Source organism: Ahaetulla prasina, chromosome 1 (assembly GCF_028640845.1).
Source record: "Ahaetulla prasina isolate Xishuangbanna chromosome 1, ASM2864084v1, whole genome shotgun sequence".
NCBI lineage: Eukaryota > Metazoa > Chordata > Lepidosauria > Squamata > Colubridae > Ahaetulla > Ahaetulla prasina.
The window spans coordinates 5,642,463-5,659,054 of NC_080539.1; the positions used below are offsets into that span (position 1 = coordinate 5,642,463).

General features: G+C 42.7%; 1 protein-coding gene across 1 annotated transcript in view; it reads left to right on the plus strand.

Moving 5' to 3' along the window:
• The first annotated feature begins 7,084 nt into the window (after window positions 1–7,084).
• The window catches only part of LOC131188537 (rabphilin-3A-like), a 289,054-nt gene continuing 279,546 nt past the window's right edge, over window positions 7,085–16,592 (plus strand). Inside the window, exon 1 of the mRNA XM_058163849.1 lies at window positions 7,085–7,359. The gene's annotated coding sequence lies outside the window, so the exon portion shown is untranslated. The remainder of the gene's footprint in view (window positions 7,360–16,592) is intronic.

Genomic DNA, 16,592 nt, shown 5'->3' on the forward strand with positions numbered 1-16,592 from the left:
CATAGAGACAAGGCAAGTGATAAGGTATGTGGGAGGGGGCAGGCTCACCCCATTATTGGTTTTTCCAAACTGGTCCGAACTTGTTGTGGTCCGTCAGCAGCCTACAGATCTGGCAACGGAGTCGGACAGCGATGAGACTGAGGGCCAGGGCCATCGGGAAGTGAGGTGCGGACTCCAGAGCCTGATAGTAGTGAGGCAGAGGAACAGGAGGAGCCTGTTCCTAATGCACGCATGAGAAGAGCTGCCAGAAGGCAAGAGCAGCTCAAGCAGAGAGGACGACTTGGGAGTAAGGCCGAGAGATGATTGGCCCCTCCCATAAGGCTTAAAAGTCCAACAACGGCATTTCAGCTTTGCTGGAAAACAATGTTGTAGCTGCGTCTTCTGCTTCGTCTACGTCTTTGTTTTTGTGGCTTCTGGACGTTTGCCAGGAAGGGCCTTTGGCTGTTTGCCTAATTGGACTGAGGTTTGTGAGATAACTGAGGAATTTGCGTTGGAAGACATTTGTTTTACTTTGAGTTGAACGATGAAAAGTAGTCCTTGACTCCCAGTTGTTCGAATAAAGTTTGTTTTTCCATGGACTAAGTTTATTACTACCTACTTGGGCCTGGGTCACAACAGAACTGGCTGAATACCTCCATTGGTCATAAGTCAAGGACTACTTTTCCAAGGTTATATTTTTCCAATCTAACCACAGTTGGGAGAACGGTCTCTGATAAGAGATAATTATCTCTGTATGCACATCGGTACACAATCACTCCTAGTGGATGATCCTTTAAACAAGAGCCGGCCGTGTGCAGCAACAGCCAAAAAAAAGCCAATACAATCCTTGGTTGTATAAACAGAGGCATAGAATCAAAAACACGTGAAGTATTAGTACAGCTTTGTAAAGCCTTAGTAAGGCCACACCTTGATTATGCAGCCAGTTTCGGCCCCCACATTACAAAAAAAGATGTTGAGACTTTGGAAAAAAAATCAGAGAAGAGCAACTAAGGTGATTAAAGGCCTGGAGACAAAAAACAGTTGCAGGATTTGGGTTTGGCCAGTCTAGATAAAAGAAGGACTAGACGTGATGTGATAGCAGTATTCCAATATTTGAGGGGCTGCCCCAAAGAGGAAGGGGTCAACTTATTCAATAGAATAGAATAGAATAGAATAGAATAGAATAGAATAGAATAGAATAGAATAGAATAGAATAGAATTCTTTATTGGCCAAGTGTGATCGGATACACAAGGAATTTGTCTTGGTGCATAGGCTCTCAGTGTACATAAAAGAAAACATACATTCATCAAGAATCATAAGGTACAACACTTAGTTAGAACAATTAATAAGTGGAATGACTTGCCTGCAGAAGTTGTGAATGCTCCAACACTGGAAATTTTTAAGAAAATGTTGGATAACCATCTGTCTGAGATGATGTAGGGTTTCCTGCCTGGGCAGGGGGTTGGACTAGAAGGCCTCCAAGGTCCCTTCCAACTCTGTTGTTGTTGTTACTTTGTTACTTAATGATAGTCATAGAGAAACAGCCAATGTAAATCTTAAGGATACCAGCAACAAGGTTACAGTCATAAGTGGGATGAGATGGGTGATGGGAAGGATGAGAAGATTAATAGTAATGCAGATTTAGTAAATAGTTTGACAGTGTTGAGGGAATTATTTGTTTAGCAGAGTGATGGCGTTGGGGGTAAAGCTGTCCTTGTGTCTAGTTGTTCTGGTGTGCAATGCTCTATAGCAGGGGTCTCCAACCTTGGTCCCTTTAGGACTTGTGGACTTCAACTCCCAGAGTCCCTCAGCCAGCAAAGCTGGCTGAGGAACTCTGGAGTTGAAATCCTAGTCTTAAAGGACCAAGGTGAGACCTCTCTAACGTGGGCAAGATAAAAAACAATGGATGGAAACTAATCAAGGAGAGAAGCAACCTGGAATTAAGGAGAAACTTCCTAACGGTGAGGACAGTTAACCAGTGGAACAGCCTGCCACCAGACGTTGTGGGTCCTTTATCACTGGAGGTTTTTAAAAAGAGATTGGACAGTCACTTTGCTGAAACAGTATAGGATCTCCAGCTTGAGGGGGGGCTGGACTAGAAGACCTCCAAGGTCCCTTCCAGCTCTATTCTGATTGATTCATTGACGCTCGGGGAAAATGCCATGTGTTTAATGAACTGGAGTTTGAGCTACGCAGATCTATAGCGCAATTCAAAAGTCAAATCTTTTAAAAGTTAAAACTTGACAACAGATGCTTTTCCCTGGGAGCTCCGTGGAGTGCATAATCCTTGCATTTTGAATTTTTCCCCAGGGGTCCTTTAGCAATAAGAACAGGCATTTGGGAGACGTTCTTAAAACATCTGGGCATCAGGAACATTGGGATCCAGAAAGCGAATATTTGCAACTACACAATGCTGACAGTTGCTGTATAGGGCAGCTGTCTCGACAAGACTCACAATGTGGACCAAAATGAACCCCATCTGGCTTTCGTGTCGCCGCCCCCAACATGAGTTGTGGGTTAAATGCATAACAAGTTGGCTACCTGCCCAGAAACTTTATTAAACTTTGGTATATGTTGAATCATCTGGTGAGCTTCTCATGAAGGCTGCTGATGAACGACAGACTCAAGGACTTCTCGAGGTGAGAGCCTGGAGAAAGTCTGGGATGAAAAAAGCCCAGAGCAAATTCCAGAGCCCCCTTTTCTTGTGTTTAGGTAAAAATGGGGTGGTTACAAAAGGTAAGCAGGGGAGGTTACATATTAGCATATAATCAACATGTGAATACATAACTGCACGCACATCCACAAGCCTATGATTTTGGGAGAAGGCTTGTGATTCTTGGGAGGAGTCTTGCCATGAGGTGGCTCTTTGTTTGTTTATTTATTTATTTATTTTGTCACAACATCATATAAAAAGATTTTATAGTATATAAACATATATATGAGTAAATATTGGGAGGTATAAGCATCTCTATATATATAGGAAGAAGAAAAGAAAAACAATAGGACAGGAACGGTAGGCACATTTGTGCGCTTATGCATGTCCCTTATCGTCCTCTTAGGAATGGGGTGAGGTCAATAGTGGAAAGTTTTTGGTTAAAGCTTTTAGGATTATGGGAAGAGACCACAGAGTCAGGTAAAGTATTCCAAGCACTGATGATTCTGTTACAGAAGTCATATTTTCTGCAATCTAGATTAAAGCGGTTAACATTAAGTTTAAATCTATTGGTTGCTCTTGTATTATTGCAATTAAAGCTGAAGTAGTCTTTGACAGGAAGGACATTACAATAGATGATTCTATGAGTTAAACTTAGGTCTTGTCGAAGGCGACGGAGTTCCAAGTTTTCTAAGCCTAGGATTTCAAGTCTGGTGGGATAAGGTATTTTGTTGTTTTCAGAGGAATGGAGAACTCTTCTTGTAAAATATTTCTGGACACGTTCAATTGTATTGATGTCAGAGATGTGGTGAGGGTTCCAAACAGGTGAGCTGTATTCTAGAATTGGTCTAGCAAATGTTTTATATGCTCTGGTTAGTAGTGTAGTGTTTTTGGAAAAGAAGCTATGCAAGATTAGGTTTACAACTCTTAGAGCCTTTTTTGCTATGTAGTTGCAGTGGGCTTTGGCACTTAGATCATTTGACATGAAAACTCCAAGGTCTTTAACGGGATGGGGGTCATCTGTAAGGTAATGTCCATCAAGTATGTACTTAGTGTTTGGGTTCTTTTTTCCAATATGTAAGACTGAGCATTTGCTGGTTGAGATTTGGAGTTGCCAAGTTTTAGACCAAGTGGTTAGATGATCAAGGTCTTTTTGAATGATAGATGTATTGTCTGTGGTGTTAAATAGTTTGACATCATCAGCAAAGAGAACACAATTACTTGAGATATGGTCACAAAGATCATTAATGTATAGTATGAAGAGTGTTGGTCCAAGGACGCTGCCTTGAGGAACGCCACTCTTGACAGGAACAGGATTTGATAGAGCGTTGCCAATTTTGATCACTTATCTGTTAGACAGAAAAGCAGATATCCATTTGTGAAGGGGTCCTGAAATGCCATAAGATGTTAGTTTTAGGAGAAGTTTATCATGAGGTGGCTGCTTTTTGTTCTCTGCTTTTGCCCACGCACTCCTACACGTGTCTAAGGCGTTCTATAGTTACACTATTCAAGCTACACGTAGCAAACAGAAATACGTCTTGTACATCCTGACTCTGTTAATAAATGTTAATAAATCTCATATAGTTGTATGTATGAGAAACTTCTAAGAAGCTTTGTGAGAGGAACCTTATCAGAAAAGGAATGTCCTGTGGCTATCACAAAAGTGTTGATACATTTCACACCATCGTAGAGGCAAACATCTTTGCAGCCTTGACGTGACTGACATAAAACAAGTTTCTGCTTATTTCTTTTGTACGTGATAAAATTAGCCAAAGTTACTTATGCTGATCTTTGCACATAAGCAATCTCTCAAAGGTTTTCATATGGCTTAATATTGCAACAGGTATACAGGAAGTACTCTTTAGAATAGGGACCAAGGACTTGCTTGACATAGTGTAAGCCGCCCTGAGTCTTCGGAGAAAGGCGGGATATAAATGCAAATAATAATAATAATAATAATAATAATAATAATAATAATAATAATAATAATAATAATAATAATAATAATAATAATAAAAAAAAAAAAAGGACTTCAACTCCCAGAGTCCCTCAGCCAGCAAAGCAAAGCTTTGCTTTGTTGGCTGAGGGACTCTGGGAGTTGGAGTCCACAAGTCTTAAAGGGACCAAGGGTGGAGACCTCTGCTTTAGAAGGTCAGATCCTAAAGATGAAACTGAAATACTTTGGCCACCAAATGAGAAGGAAGGACTCCCTGGAGAAGAGCCTAATGCTGGGAACGATGGAGGGCAAAAGAAGAAGGGGACGACACAGAATGAGGTGGCTGGATGGAGTCACTGAAGCAGTCGGAGGAGCTTAAATGGACTCCAGAGGACGGTAGAGGACAGGAAGGCCTGGAGGAACGTTGTCCATGGGGTCGCGATGGGTTGGACACGACTTCGTAACTAACAACGATGATTGATTGATAGATAGATAGATAGATAGATAGACAGACAGACAGACATAGATCAATCGATCCAAGGGAATCCTGCGAGTCTCTTGCACTGCAAGGTGATCCAACTGGTCAGTCCTAGAGAAGATCAACCCTGACTGTTCTTTAGAAGGCCAGATCCTGAAGAGGAAACTGAAATACTTTGGCCATCTAATGAGAAGGAAGAACTCCCTGGAGAAGAGCCGAATGCTGGGAACGATGGAGGGCAAAAGAAGAAGAAGGGGACGGCAGAGAATGAGGTGGCTGGATGGAGTCATGGAAGCAGTCGGTGGGAGCTTACATGGACTCCAGAGGAAGGTAGAGGACAGGAAGGCCTGGAGGAACGTGGTCCATGGGGTCGCGATGGGTCGGACACGACTTCGCGACTAACAACAGCAACAATACAGGAGGTAGTTCTCAATGTACCTTAGTTCGTTTCGTGACTGCTCAAAATTACAACGGCACTGAAAAATGTGACTTAGGACCGTTTTTCAAAGTTACGACCGATGCAGCCACCTCACAGTCATGTGATCAAAATTCAGACCCTTGCCAACTGTCTCGCATTTATGACAGTTGCAGCCCCCTGGCTGGGGTCCTGTGTTCCCCATTTACAACCTTCTGACAATCAAAATCAATGGGGAAGCCAGATAGAATAGAATAGAATAGAATAGAATAGAATAGAATAGAACAGAATTTTTTATTAGCCAAGTGTAATTGGACACAGAGGGAATTTGTCTTGGTGCATACAAAGAAAAGATACATTTGTCAAGAATCATAAGGCCTAACACTTAATGATAATCATAGGGTACAAATAAGCAATCAGGAAACAATCAATAAATCGTAAGGATACAAGCAACACAGCTACAATCATACAGTCGTAAGTGGAAGGAGATGGGTGATGGGAACGATGAGAAGATTAATAGTAGTACAGATTTAGTGAATAGTTTGACAGTGTTGAGGGAATTATTTGTTTAGCAGAGTGATGGCCTTCGGGAAAAAACTGTTCTTGTGTCTAGTTGTTCTGATGTGCAGTGCTCTATAGCGTCGTTTTGAGGGTAGGAGTTGAAACAGTTTATGTCCTGGATGCGAGAGGTCTGTAGATATTTTCACGGCCCTCTTTTTGACTCGTGCAGTATACAGGTCCTCAATGGAAGGCAGGTTGGTAGCCATTGTTTTTTCTGCAGTTCTAATGATTCTCTGAAGACTTTGTCTGTCTTGTTGGGTTGCGGAGCTGAACCAGACAGTTATAGAGGTGCAGATGACAGTTAACAAATTCACTTAACAACCATGTTAGAATAGAATAGAGTAGAGTAGAGTAGAGTAGAGTAGAATAGGATAGAATAGAATTCTTTATTGGCCAAGTGTGATTGGGCACACAAGGAATTTGTCTTGGTGCATACCCTCTCAGTGTACATAAAAGAAAAGATACTCACTTATCACTTATCAAGGGGCCGCGGTGTGGCTCAGGCTGTAAGAAGCCTGTTATTAAAACACAGCTGCCTGCAATTACTGCAGGTTCTAGTCCCACCAGGTCCAAGGTTGACTCAGCCTTCCATCCTTTATAAGGTAGGTAAAATGAGGACCCAGATTGTTGGGGGGGCAATAAGTTGACTTTGTAAATATACAAATAGAATGAGACTATTGCCTTACACACTGTAAGCCGCCCTGAGTCTTCGGAGAAGAGCGGGGTATAAATGTAAATAAATAAAAAAAAACTGCAGTTATTCACAGAGGCGAGAAAGCTCATGAAGTGGTTTTAAAAACTCACTTAACCATTGCCTTGCTTTTGGGGGGGGGGGATTGTGGTCGTAAGTCGAGGACTCCCTGTGAAATAGATTTATTTCCCTTCCCTTGCAAAGGAAGGATTTAAGCACCTCCATAAACTTCTTTTACAACAGGAAAACAGGAATCCACCCTTTGAGTCACATTTCCTTTTTTTTTTTTTTCCTGCCCTGCCGGATCTGGTTTCATCCTTTGGCCCCTTTGCACAGCTGTCACAGTCACACCCTCGCAGCAACAACACAACCGGGGGGCGACGGCTGGCTGAGTCGACCTATCTCACCTGGCCTTTCCTGACAGCTGCAATCCGTTCCGGGAAATCCAGGCCGGAGTTTGCCTCCCGCCCAACCACCGTCCGCCACTTTTGGACGGTTGGCCCCTGTATTTATTTAATGGTTGATTACCAGCCTGGATTATTTTTCTTTTTTTTTTGCAAAGTGTTGCTGTCCGTCGAGGGGTCTTTGCACGCGCCTGGCGCTCCTGGACCAACCACCCACCCCCCGCTTCTCTCCAGCCTTCAGGTGAGTGTGCAAGGCGTGAGTGTGTCAGGGCCGTTGCAAAATCCCGACTTTTCCTCTCCTCCTCTTTTTTGCAAAAGGCACTTTTGTCTCCTCTACACGCGTGGCAGGGTGGGGTCGCCCCCTCCTCTAAATGGCCCGGGGGTTTTGCACCTTTTGCAAAGCACTCACTCTTCCCCCCTCCCCTGCCTTCTCCTCAGCCTTCAGGTGAGTGTGCAAATCCGGGAGTAGGAATTGCAAAATTGCAATTTTCCTACTCTCCCCGCCCCCCCCCCGCCCTTGTCGTTTTGCAAAAGGCACTTTTCTCGCTTCCACGCACGTGGCGGGACGCCCCCCTACCTCTAAATGCCCGGGTGGGTGTGTTTGCACCCTCTGCAAAGCCACCCCTTTTCTCTCCAGCCTTCGGCTGAGTGTGCAAGGCGTTTGTCAGGGCCGTGCAAAATTCCGATTTTTTGCCCCCCTGTCCTATTTGCACTTTTTTCTCTCTCTCTCCCCGCCCCCCCCAGAATGTGGCTGGACGCCCCTTCCTCTAAATCCCCGAGGTTGTTATTTTATTTTATTTTATTGCACCCTTTGCAAAGCACCAAAATCTTTTGCTTTTCTCTATATTGAACTTTTATTTGAAAAAAGGAAGAGAAAGTAAGAAAGCGCGGCTTCCTTTCGGGACGCTCCCCTTCATAAAGGCCGGAATAAAAGCCGATTTTTATTTTGCTCGGGTTTTGTTTTTTCCCCAAAGTCAGATTTCCTTGTTGGGAAGCGAAGCTTTTCTCTCCCGCCTTTGCAAACCTGTTGCTGCCGCTTGGCAGAGCGAAAAACAGCGAGGCGGCAGCCGGTCGGGGAGTTTACAAGAACCGATCAAAGTTCAGCTTGCAAAAAAGATGACAAGCAGCTGATGGGGACGCGAGTCCTCGGTTTGCGACCAGGCGGGAATCCCAAGGTATCCGTTGCTAAGTGAGACGTTTGTGAAGCATGCTTTGCCCCCCTTTGATGGCATTTCTTGTCCCGGTTGTGTGAGATTTAAAACCCCCCAATTTTGATACTCACAAGGCCAAGACAAGTCTGATTGACAAAATCAAAGATTTATTGTAGGAAAATTAAAAAAGAAAAGAAAAGCGGTTGCAAGCATGGCCTCTTAGACTCTTCCCAAATGGATTGAGTTCAAAGAGCGCAAGAAGCAGTTTTTTCAGGCTACACATTTTATACCCCTACACAATTTTTTAAGCCTAAGAAATTCCCCCCTAGCCCCCTTATTCTCTTAAATTATATTTTACACTTTAAAGGGTTAGCTTGGCGATTTCCATCCATCCATCAATATCTTTATTTTATTTTATTTTGTCACAACAATGTATGTAGGTATCATACAAAAGATTATATAGTAAATAAACACATATATGAGTAAATATAAGGAGGTATAGGCATATATAAAGGAAGAAGAAAAGAAAAACAATAGGACAGGAACGGTAGGCACGTTTGTGCGCTTATGCACGCCCCTTATGGACCTCTTAGGAATGGGGTGAGGTCAATAGTAGAAAGTTTTTGGTTAAAGCTTTTAGGATTATGGGAATAGACCACAGAGTCAGGTAAAGTATTCCAAGCACTGATGATTCTGTTACAGAAGTTGTATTTTCTGCAATCTAGATTAAAGCGGTTGACATTAAGTTTAAATCTATTAGTTGCTCTAGTATTATTGCAATTAAAGCTGAAGTAGTCTTTAACAGGAAGGACATTACAATAGATGATTCTGTGAGTTAAACTTAGGTCTTGTCGAAGGCCACGGAGTTCCAAGTTTTCTAAGCCTAGGATTTCAAGTCTGGTGGGATAAGGTATTTTGTTGTTTTCAGAGGAATGGAGAACTCTTCTCGTAAAATATTTCTGGACACGTTCAATTGTATTGATGTAAGAGATGTGATGAGGGTTCCAAACAGGCGAGCTGTATTCTAGAATTGGTCTAGCAAATGTTTTGTATGCTCTGGTTAGTAGTGTAGTGTTTTTGGAAAAGAAGCTACGCAAAATTAGGTTTACAACTCTTAGAGCTTTTTTTGCTATGTAGTTGCAGTGGGCTTTGGCACTTAGATCATTTGACATGAAAACTCCAAGGTCTTTGACAGGGTGGGGGTCATCTGTAAGGTAATGTCCATCTAGTATGGACTTAGTTTTGGGTTCTTTTTTCCTATATGTAAGACTGAGCATTTGCTGATTGAAATTTGGAGCTGCCAATTTTTAGACCAAGCGGATAGATGATCAAGGTCGTTTTGAATGATAGATGTATTATCAGTGGTGTTAAATAGTTTGACATCATCAGCAAAGAGAACACAATTACTTGAGATATGGTCACAAAGATCATTAATGTATAGAATAAAGAGTGTTGGTCCAAGGACGCTGCCTTGAGGAACGCCACTCTTGACAGGAACAGGATTTGATAGAGCATTGCCAATTTTGACCACTTGTTGTCTGTTAGACAGAAAAGCAGATATCCATTTGTGGAGGGGTCCTGAGATGCCGTAGGATGTTAGTTTTAGGAGAAGTTTATCGTGTATCTTATCTTATCTTATCTTATCTTATCTTATCTTATCTTATCTTACTTGTAATTTTCACCTTGGGCCCATGTTCCTGTCTCCTGATAGGATTTTTTTCCTAGGTGTTAAATTCCTGTCTCCTAGTAAGCTTTTAGCAAGTCATAATACATTGTCTCCACTTATTATCATTTGTAGACACTTTTGCCTAGTCAGGAAACAGCAGATAGTCTCATACTTTGGTATTACATTTGTTACAATTTATAAAAGAATAATCTTTATTTATTTCCTTTAGTTGTTAAAGCGAGTCACTGCAATTAGTCACAAGCTTGTTAAGTGAATCACTGCCGTTAGTCACAAGATTGTTAAGCAAATCAGGCTTCCCCCCCATGGAGCCGAAGGGGACATTGCAACGGTCATAAATACAGGCCAGTTGTGTCGAAATGTTGATCCCTTGACCAGGAGGATGCTGAGTTTTGTCCCGTTTGATGATTTGCCTTGCCACGGTTGTTAAGTGAATCACAGCGGTCGTTAAGTTAGCCCTACAGTTGTTAAGCGAATCGGGCTTCCCCAGGGACTTTGCTAAGGAAGATGGTTGCTAAGTGAATTGTCCCCCATTTTACAACCTGTCTTGTCACAGTTGTTAAGCAATTCACAGTTGTTAAGCAAATCACAGTTGCTAAGTGAGTTGTGCCTCATTTTATGACCTTTTCTAGCCACGGTTGTTAAGCGAATCACCGCCGTTGTTAAGTTAGTCACACAGTTGTTAAGCGAATTGGGTTTCCCCATTGACTTGGCTTGCCAGAAGGTCACAGAAGGGGATCACGTGACCCCCCCAGGACATTGCAACCGTCATAAGTACATGCCAGTTGCCAACCCTCTAAATTTTGGTCATGTGACCACGGAGGGATGCTGCGATGGTCGTGTAAAAAAAAAAGATCCTAGGTCACTTTTTTTTGGTGCCGTTGTAATTTCGGCCACTAAATGAATGGCTGTAAGGCGAGGACCATTTGTAGCTAAATAAATTATAAAATCAAATGCGTTCACGGTAGAGAGGAGCGAGGTTGTTGTCATGCAAAGCCAATGGAGAGAGGTAATAAAAATGGCGGTGCCGGGTCTTGTCCCAGTAGCCATGTTTTCTTCCCATCCTTATACTTCTGAAAGTGAGCCTTTGGGACTGCAACTCCCAGAATCCCTAGCTTTCCATCCCATGGGAATTCTGGGAATCGCAGTCCAAACACCTGGAGGTGCCATTTCATGGGGGTGGGAGGGAAGAAATGTCTGGTCCTTCACCCTAATCTCCTGGCTGCTTGTTGCTGTGGCCTCTTCGTAGCAACCAGGGCTTGTTTGTCCAGGTTGCCATGGTTGCTTTCTGGCATAATCATAGTTACCCAGGTATTGGCAAGGAAGCTGGGGTGGGCAGGTGCAAAACCAGGCCTGGACTTTGCTCTTGGATGGATTCAAGTTTTCCATTTGGTATTGCTTTCCTGTCCTTGCCTCCCTCCCTCCTTTCTCCATATTTACTCTTCCTTCTTTCTGACCTCCCGCTCTTCCTTTCCTTCTTTCCTCCTCCCTATTTCATCTCCCTCCGTCCCTCCCTTCCCATTCCTTATTTCTAGTTTTCTTCCTTATATTTTGTCTTTCCTTTCCTCCTCTTCCTTCCTTTCCGTCTTTTTTCTTTACTTCTTCCTTTCCTCCTTCCTTCCTTTCCTTCCTTCCTTCCTTTCCTTTCCTTCTTTCTTTCTTTGTTTCTTCCATCCTATCATCCTTACTTCTTTCCACCTTTTCTTTTCTTTTTTCTTTTTCTTTTCTTTTTCTTTCCTCTTTCCTTTCCTTTCTCCTTTCCTTTCTCCTTTCCTTTCCTTTCCTCTTTTCTTTCTTTCCTCCTTCCTTCTCTTCTTTCTTTTTTATATTTCTATCTTTCCTTCCTTTCTTCCTCTCTTTACTTTTCCTCCTTCCTCCCTGTTCCTTCTTTCTATTTCTGTTTCTTTTTCTTCCTTGCATTCTTGTCTTTCCTTTCCTCCTCTTCCTTCCTTTCCTTTCTTTCCTTCCTTCTTTCCTTTCCTTCTTTCTTTCTTTGTTTCTTCCATCCTACCATCCTTCCTTCTTTCCACCTTTCCTTTCCTTTTATCTTTCCTCTTTCCTTTCTTTTCTCCTTTCCTTTCCTCCTTTCTTTCTTTCCTCCCTCCCTCCTTCCTTCCTTTTCTTTCTTTTTTATATTTCTATCTTTCCTTTCTTCCTCTCTTTTCCTTTTCCCTCCCTCCCTCCCTTTGGTCACCTGCCGCAAAAAAGCAAAAGATATTCCAATAATGAGAATTATAGGGTCTCCCTATAATTATAAGGTCTCCCCAGTCAAAGGGATATCACAAAACTTAACACATTCTACACCAATGCGGGTTAGAAACGAACGATGCCAAATTAATTTTGATGGTGGCCTTTCTCTGCTGCGCGACTAAAGCTTCTTGATTTTCTGGCTGGTGTGTGTCTCCTCTGCAAGCCCCCTTTGCTTTTATTCCAAAAAATAAAGGTCAACAACTCCTTTATTCTGACCTCACTTTCTGGTAACTTCCCTTTGCGTGGAAAAGGCTGGCTAAATTCCACCCTTCAGCATCCTGTTTATTTCCAAGAATGCCTCGTAGGCATCCTTCAGGAATAAAAACTCCTTCTGCCCCCTAAAAATAAATAATGGCAGGGTGAGGAGGCTGCGAAAGGCACACGTTAAAAAAGAGGCCATGGGAAGAAATATACAACATATCATATTACACCTATTGAAGGCATGTAGAATTGTGATAGCACAGAATTGGAAACATCCAGATATCCCACTGGATCAAATTATAATTAAAAAAATATATGAATGTGCAGAAATGGAAAGGTTATCGATGGAAATGAAGGAGAAGGAAGATACTGAGTATTATCAAATATGCAGTAGATCAGTGGTCACCATCCAGTGGTCCATGAGAAAATTTTGGTGGTCTGCAGAAAAATTATTTGCATTTTTTATATTGCACTAAATACTGTTTATCTTTTTAAAAAAGTCATATTAGTGGTCCTCAGGATTTAAAATTATGAATTTAGTAGTCCTTGAGGTCCGAAAGGTTGGTGACCCCTGGAATAGATGGTATTCCTGGCTGGAGAGTAAGCATAAAACTTAAGGGAGATTTTTGTCATGAGACTGAATTCTGAATAGAGGTTAAAATAATTTAAATAAGAATATAGAATCTGTACGTAGAGGTTACATAGGATAAGAGTTACCGATGTAGGAAAAGCTGTTATGAGGAATGTAATTTTGACGTGTTTGTCTTTGTGTGTTTTATATAAATATATATTTGGTTTTTGTGTATTGTGCTTTTTTTTTGTATTGTCTATTTTAACTCTTGGAAATTCAATATATATATATATACATACATACATACGTCTTTGGTTGTTCGGGTTTTCTCCCGTGTAAAATTGGAAGTGTCTTGGCGACGTTTCGACGAAGTCTCATTCGTCATCTTCAGGCTTCAGCTTCGTGCTTCTGGGAGCAATGTGTGATCGCAGCTGTTTCTTCCTTTTAACTGCTAGTGGGGGTTTGAACTGATTGGGTGGGAGCTTGGCTGTGCTCTGATTGGATGGGGGTTTTTCTGTGCTCTGATTGGCTGGGGGTGTGTCCTGTGTTGGTGGGGGCTTGGTTGTGCTCAGTCTAGTCTGTGCTGCAGGGGGATTTGAGCTGGTGAGCTGCATAGCTGTTGTTTGGCTTTCCAAACAATCCCCCTGCAGCACAGACTAGACTGAGCACAACCAAGCCCCCCCCAACACAGGACACACCCCATCCAATCAGAGCACAGAAAACCCCATCCAATCAGAGCACAGCCAAGCTCCCACCCAATCAGTTCAAACCCCCACTAGCAGTTAAAAGGAAGAAACAGCTGCGATCACATTGCTAGAAGAGGTTGAAGCCTGAAATGGAAAGGTTATCGATGGAAATGAAGGAGAAGGAAGATACTGAGTATTATCAAATATGCAGTAGATCAGTGGTCACCATCCAGTGGTCCGTGAGAAAATTTTGGTGGTCTGCAGAAAATTATTTGCATTTTTATATTGCACTAAATACTGTTTATCTTTTTTAAAAAGTCATATTAGTGGTCCTCAGGATTTAAAATTATGAATTTAGTAGTCCTTGAGGTCCGAAAGGTTGGTGACCCCTGGAATAGATGGTATTCCTGGCTGGAGAGTAAGCATAAAACTTAAGGGAGATTTTTGTCATGAGACTGAATTCTGAATAGAGGTTAAAATAATTTAAATAAGAATATAGAATCTGTACGTAGAGGTTACATAGGATAAGAGTTACCGATGTAGGAAAAGCTGTTATGAGGAATGTAATTTTGACGTGTTTGTCTTTGTGTGTTTTATAAGTAATGACAAAAGGAATAAGAATCTGAGGAGAATTCGGCCAGTATCTCCCTCAAGATGAAACCATAAACCCTGCACCCTCTGAAGCCTGCACTGTACTCTCATGAGGACTACAGCCTTGTGCCGTTTTATTTTCCACGGGCAAAGGGCTTTTTAGGGAAATAAACTGGGCACCGAGTTTAAAATGGAAAGCTCCCCCCGCACGTTGTCCCTTGCTAGGACAGGTAAAATGGATTGGGAAGTTAGTCTGTCCTTCTGTCTGTCTGCAAGTTTTGACCAGTGTTTCCTAACCATACTGCCTAAGGAATTCTGGGATTTAAAGTCCATCCATCTTAAAGTATGCTGAATAGGGAATTCTGGGAGTTGAAGTCCAGCCATCTTAAAGTATGCTGGCTGGGGAATCCTGGGACTTGAAGTCCAACGATATTAAAGTGCACTGGCTGGGGGATTCTGGGAGTGGAAGTCCACCCCACTTAATGCATGCTGTCAAGGGAATTCTGGGATTCAAAGTTCACACCGCTTAATGCATGCTGTCTAGGGAATTCTGGGATTCAAAGTCCACCCCACTTAATGCATGCTGTCTAGGGAATTCTGGGATTCAAAGTCCACACTGCTTAATGCATGCTGACTAGAGAATTCTGGGAGTTGACGTCCACCCCTATTAAAGCTTGCTGAATGGGGAATTCTGAGAGTTGAAGCCCACCCATCTTAAAGCATGCTTCCTGGGAATGGAAGTCCATCCATCTTAAAGCGTGCTGGCTGGGGGATTCTGGGAGTGGAAGTCCACCCCACTTAATGCATGCTGCCTAGGGAATTCTGGGATTCAAAGTCCACCCTGCTTAAACGATGCTGGCTGGAGAATTTTGGGAGTTGAAGTCCATCTATTTTAAAGCATTCTGGCTGGGGAATCCTGGGAGTTGAAGTCCAACGATATTGAAGTACACTGGCTGGGGGATTCTGGGAGTGGAAGTCCACCGCACTTAATGCATGCTACCTAGGGAATTCTGGGATTCAAAGTCCACCCTGCTTAAACGATGCTGGCTGGAGAATTTTGGGAGTTGAAGTCCATCTATTTTAAAGCATTCTGGCTGGGGAATCCTGGGAGTTGAAGTCCAACGATATTGAAGTACACTGGCTGGGGGATTCTGGGAGTGGAAGTCCACCGCACTTAATGCATGCTACCTAGGGAATTCTGGGATTCAAAGTCCACCCTGCTTAAACGATGCTGGCTGGGGAATTTTGGGAGTTGAAGTCCATTTATTTTAAAGCATTCTGGCTGGGGAATCCTGGGAGTTGAAGTCCAACGATATTGAAGTACACTGGCTGGGGAATTCTGGGAGTGGAATTCCACCCATCTTAAAGTTGCCAAATTTGAGAAACTCTGTTTTAAATTCTAAACGTTGCCAGCAGCACAATCCGCCTGTTTTCGTCCTGCGTGATGGAAGGGGGCATATTTGGTGCTGGGAATCGGGGGGGGGGCTGAGATTCCTCCTCCTCCTGACTGCCAGAATGGAGTCTTTTCTGCCCTGGGAACAGAATAGACTGGAAAATATGCTATTTCCTGTCTGCAAAAGAGGCCAAGGAACAAGCTATTTGCATTTTCGATACTGCTCGGGTGAGGCAGCTGGGGAGAAACCGGCCTTGACTATTTGGAAGAGGCAGGAAACCTGGCTTTTGAACTATGTTTGCCTTTTTCCTTTATCAGAAAAGAAAGTACGTGTCAGAATATATTTTTCCGCAGGCAGAAATCAGACACCAAACCGAACAAAACAATAAAGTCGTTCACGCCATGTTGGATTTGAGGTAGCGCTCAACTTGCAAACATCAGTTTGCTGAAAAAAGTGACTTATGACCATTTTTCCCACTCTCGTAACATTCCTGTGATTGTGTGGCAATAAAACCCCTTTAACAGTCTCGCTTAACAACAGAAATGTTGGGAGTCAATTGTCATAAGTTGAGGACTACCTGCACCCTAATCTAACAGTGCAAAGTCATCCCCTTTTAGGGGGAAAAAAATAATCAAGAAAGTGAGGTAAAATTTATTCTGTGTTTATTTCTGCAAACTGTTTTGTTCTACAGCTCATCCTGAACTTAACAACATTTAGGGGACCTGCGCTAAAAGAAAAGTGACTTATGACAATTTTTCACATTTATGACCCTCGCAGCATTCCCATGCTCACTTGATTAAAATCTCGATCCTTGGCCACTGATTCATATTTATGACGGTTGGAGTGTCCTTAGGGAGAGGGGGTGCTCACATGATATCCTTTTGCGACCTTCTGACAAGCAAAGTCCGGGGGTGGGTGGGTGAGTGGGAAGCCAGATTCACTTAAC